The 5,000-nt window shown below is 52.3% G+C and overlaps 1 protein-coding gene across 2 annotated transcripts in view; it reads right to left on the minus strand.

Moving 5' to 3' along the window:
• The window catches only part of LOC126572740 (homeobox protein homothorax), a 162,180-nt gene that overhangs the window by 131,082 nt on the left and 26,098 nt on the right, over window positions 1–5,000 (minus strand). The gene's annotated exons all lie outside the window — the stretch shown is intronic.

A 5,000-nucleotide genomic window follows, 5' to 3' on the forward strand; every position in this document is an offset into this window, starting at 1 on the left:
TGAGTGGGCAAAAGGCACTGCGGCTGTGGTGGCTTCTGGAGCGCGAGTAAGACCCCCGCTAGACCCAGAGCCAGACGTTCCCGGTGTGCCCGCGTCGCTGTGTGTTATTAGTGTCCATGTCGAATGTTTAGTAGAGATAAACAGACCGACGACGACGACGACGACGACGTCGACGACCGATCGACGTTGCTGCACCGTGCAGTACCTTGAGAGGGGGGCGATTGCTCAGATTGCGGCAAGCGAGACGCTGGCTGCACAGAGAGTAAACAACGGAACGGAGCGGGAAAAAAGCGGAGAAGAAGAAAAACCCAACAGAGGCAAATGGTTAACCACCATCAACCACTTCATCACATTGCAACCAGGAGGGTCTGCTGCTGCTGCTGCTGCTGCTGTATGTTTAGTGCAGCTTAACCACCCTCATTTAGTATACGATGCAGTAGCAGCACCACCAGCAGCAGCAGCAGCAACTAAGGCCATGGCGACCTCAAATGATTTGCCTGCGGCCGCTCTGCGTTCTCCTTCTTTTTCTCCAGACCAGACGACGACGACGACGACGCCAGCCGTACGTAAATATTTTGATAATGTCACTAAATATTGTACAGCATCCCCCTGGACCGTCTCTTACCACAAATGCCCTTTTTCCTTCCTCTAGCGGCCCCTAGAAAGATTGTTTATGTAATTGGTGGTGCGCGCGCCAGACCACAAGAGAGAGAGAGAGAGAGAGAGAGAGCGAGAGCGAGTGTGAGTCTGCTGGCGACCGGATGAGCTGGCGACCGATATATTGTTTGGCGAGCAATCAAGCGTCTATGCAAGCAGTGTAGGAGGTAGCGATGGTGCCTGGCGCACATTTTGCTAAATCCATCCAAAAGTGCATTTCCGCCCTCGAAGGCGTCCCGCTCCTCTTGAGGCAGACGAGAGGCGAGAACATTTCAAACAAACCATCACCATCAAGACGCGAGCGCGATCGCGATCTTGAGCGAACAGCAAATCGCAGTCGCAGCACCAGCACCCGCAGCAAAGTGCGACGATCCGTTGCAAACAGTCATTTGCATCACGCTTCGGCCGGGTTCTCGGCTTTCTCGAGAGGAGCGGTCAGCGCGATTGAAGGGCTGAGAAAATAGTACACCAGCAGCCAGTAGCGACCAAGGCCCGTTTCGTTCGGGGAAAAGTGTTTGGTAAATATACACAGAGCATTCTCTCTTCCTACTCCCGGGAAGCAGCAGCACCAACGGTGTGTCTCTGCGCCGGTGACTCGCCCTCGCGTTGTATGCGTTGTTGTGGCCGGTCGCCTCTCAATGACCCTAGGGCTCTGCAATGGAACGGTACAGTTGTTGTTGTTGTTGCTGCTGCTGCTGCTGCTCCTGTGCATCGGATGCAGGTTTTGTTGTTTTACTTCATCTCCACTTCGCCAAGGCAGCTGCTGCTGCTGCTGCTGCTGCACTTGAGACCCACACGGGAGAGTGAATCACATTCTAACGAGCTGCCAAACCGTTGCCAGCGCTGTCAAGTAGCCACTACAGGCCAGGCCAGGACACACGTGGTACAAACCACCGGAAGTCAAGCTTGAAACGAGCCCACGAACGAACACAACACTTCTGGTTGATGGTCGCTCGGTGCGCAACTCTGCGCAAAACTGTCAACTGTGTCCCGGTATCTTGGGGCACCTACCATGCCATTCCTTTTTGACGGATCACGGATCGATAGGAGAAAGTACAGGAGCAAAGGAAAGACCGTTGCGGTCATTCCGTGTGGCCTCGAGACTCAAGATGCCTTGTCGTTCTTTCTTCTTCGACCACGGTCCCTATTCTGTTCTCTGACTCTGACTTTGTGGATCGCGATCGAGATCGTGCGAGCGAAATGCGATGTTTAATGTTGCAAGGAACTGGTGCTGCTTCTGGTGCTGCTGACGAGCACTCGTCGTCATCGTCGTCAACGTCATCGCAGACGCAAGACAGCAGAAGCGCGAGAAGCACGAGAGCCGCCCTGTCATCCACATAAAGTATGAATTTTTAATGAATCTCCACTTGCTTTTTGGCATTTAAATGTGATGCTGAGACTGTTGAGTGTCGTACGGTGTGTGTTTAAGTTTGTGTTGAACTTTGGACCGACGCAAAGATGCCCCGTTAGACGCAGCATCATCGCGCGACCGAGCGAGCGCTCTGACACCAATCTGCGTCCCACAACTCTGGCACCGGAAATGCATGCTACTGCCATCAACAGACCATCTCGCGCGCGCCGGGGCCAGAGGGGGGGTGTTGTTGGCCAAAAATAAACTCCCGCGAAAGTGCCGCTCCGGCGACCTTAAGAGCCGGGACGAGGGCCGAGCGATTAATTCCAGATTATTGCCGCGGGAAACACGATGTTAAACGACGATGCTGGCACTAAAGTCAGGAGTTTGGGTTTCGCACAAAAATCCCCCATTGGCTTTGCTGTACGATCCATCATAAAAATCGAGCAAAAGTCTCGTGCTTTTTTTTTCTTTTTTGCTCAATGGAAGGTTGTCAGTAACAGCAACCTGCTAGCAACGGCAAAGAACAGCAACGACTGCTGATTAACATGCCTTTTGGATCACGAGTGTGCACGGGGATCAACGGGAACACCATCGTCGTCGTCGTCGTCGTCGTCGTCGCGGGAACGCGCATCAATCTTCGCTCTGTTTGCTCTCGAGCCCATGTGTCTCCGAGCGAGCGAGCACATGTTTTATGCGCCAGACCACGCGTGTTCTGCATGCATGCATTGTTGCGCATAAAGTGGCGCACTCGCTGGTGCAAGTGGATCAATAAAAACTGCAGCAAATATCAACAAATGGCCAAGCACTGCTTGCGTTCTTCGCGATCGTCAGCAGCAACAGCAGCACGAGCACAATCAAATCATTAAACATTGCAACATAATATAAACTTCGAGAAAGTAATACTGTTGTAACTCCCTTTTTTTGGTGGAGGGGGGGAGGGGGCAGCTTGAGCAAACTTCCGCCAGCGCGTGATAGCGCGTACGAAAAGAGGGGGAAGGGCCCTTAAGTAAACGAAAGAGGTGGCCAGCAGGAGGAAGCACCTCGAGACAGGAAATCGCTTTTTTCTTTTTTTTTTCTCACTCGAAAAGAAGCGATCGAAGATCGAGTGCAAACAGTGATAAGCGAGGCGTCGATTGTCGTGGAAGCCAACGAGTGAAAATCAGTGTTTTCGTGGTCCACTGCCATCCTCCTTTCATCCTCCTCGCTCCGGTCCACGTCATCAATATCAAGTGTTGTGGCTCAAAGTCCAATTTGTTTAACACAATCAACACAACACACTCGGCGCAAACATACAATCGTCTACATTATGCGTCCACCGTTTGCTCGAGCACCGAAACCCATCATTTATCCATCAAATGTTCTAATAGCACGAGCAGCAGCAGCACCCTTCACGCTCTCCTTCGCGAGGGGTCTCTCTCTCTCTCTCGGGGTGCTTTGGACGCCATCAATTGCCTAATCGTTTCCGATTCGGTGCGTGCGAGTGCGAGTGTGTGCGGCAGACTGAATTAAAAGCATACAAATTAAAAGATCACTTCCGCCCCTCGTGACCTATCAACCAACCATCCAACCGTCATCATCATCACCGGGGTCGTCATCGCCCTCCACCTACCATTTAATCAATTCCCCGGCTCGCGAGCGACCTCGACGAGAGCGCGAGCACTTCCGGCTTCACGGACGCACACTCGAGTCCCTCCACTCGAGAAGGACATTTGTCCTCGAAAAAATCGAACGAAACAACAACAAAAAAAAAGCCACAACACATGCGCACGCTATCCATCAGTATGCGCGGAAGGAACCCCCAGAAAAAAAGGGAACAAGGCACCTCGGTGGTCCCCCCACCGCGTGTCCTGAATAATGTGTATAATGAAAGCCTGGGTTTTGCGGTAGCTAACCAACCAACAGTTCCTCCTCCCGGTCCTCCTTCGCCTGATCGGTCGATCAGATTGTGTGCAGGCAGGCACACGCGCTCTAATGGGATAATGATGGGGACCCGGGGCCGTCCAGCAGCGTGTCCAGAGTGCAGCCCCCGGGAGAGTGGACAAATTGCTGCAGCGGCAGGTCCTTCCTTCGGGGTCTCGACACCCGCAACTACTTATCGCGGGCATAATTATCCCTTTGGCACCCTCGGAGCTCCACCGAAAAACACCCGAAAATGAATTTAATAATCAATATTATATGCAGCCACCGCAGCCGCACCAATCGTCTGCTTGCGGCCATTGTCAAATGGATCACACACAGAAAACACCGGAACCGAACTGCGGAACCGACGATCAGCAGCAGGAGAGCGGCAAAAACGTGCAAAACCGTCAAAAAGTGATGATCGGTCATCGGGTGGCGAACGATGATCGCCGGGACACTGGGTCCACGAGCAAAAGGCCACAACAGATGCGCTGCTGCTGGTGCTGCTGCTGCTCCACGAAGCGTAAAGTCCAGTGAGGGATTATTGCATGGGGAGGATGGAAGGTGGATCAACAACAAAAACAGGGCGAAGGAAAAACCGTCCCAAAAGTGAGACTATAATTAAGCTTAATAGATTGATCACACAGCGAGAGCTTTATATTTTATATGGTTCGGGGGTTTCGGATGACGCGTAGCCCTCCAAAAGGATGGCAGTCCATGCAGTTCTTCGTGGTGGAGGCGGTGGAGGAGGCTGTTCTCTCATTTAACGCGGGCTATTATTATGAAGTTTTCATAATCATCATCATTAGGCCACAAGGAGGTTTGGGGGGGGGATCGTGCGGATTTCGATTTCGTTACGAATTCCTTCGCATCTTAATCCTCGCACTGTGGTTCCTCTCCCAGGCTCCAGATCTGCATCAGATGTCCCTGCAGACACACTCTTTCTCTCCAAGGGGACCAGTATTTCATCTGGACCGGCACTAAAACACTTGACGAAGAGGTTTTCGCGGAATGTTAAATCCACGAAAAGGAGCGATCCCTCCCATCAATCTGTCCTAACGCGGATCCTCGTCGTCCGCCCTTTTTTCCG

Source organism: Anopheles aquasalis, chromosome 2 (genome assembly GCF_943734665.1).
Source record: "Anopheles aquasalis chromosome 2, idAnoAquaMG_Q_19, whole genome shotgun sequence".
NCBI lineage: Eukaryota > Metazoa > Arthropoda > Insecta > Diptera > Culicidae > Anopheles > Anopheles aquasalis.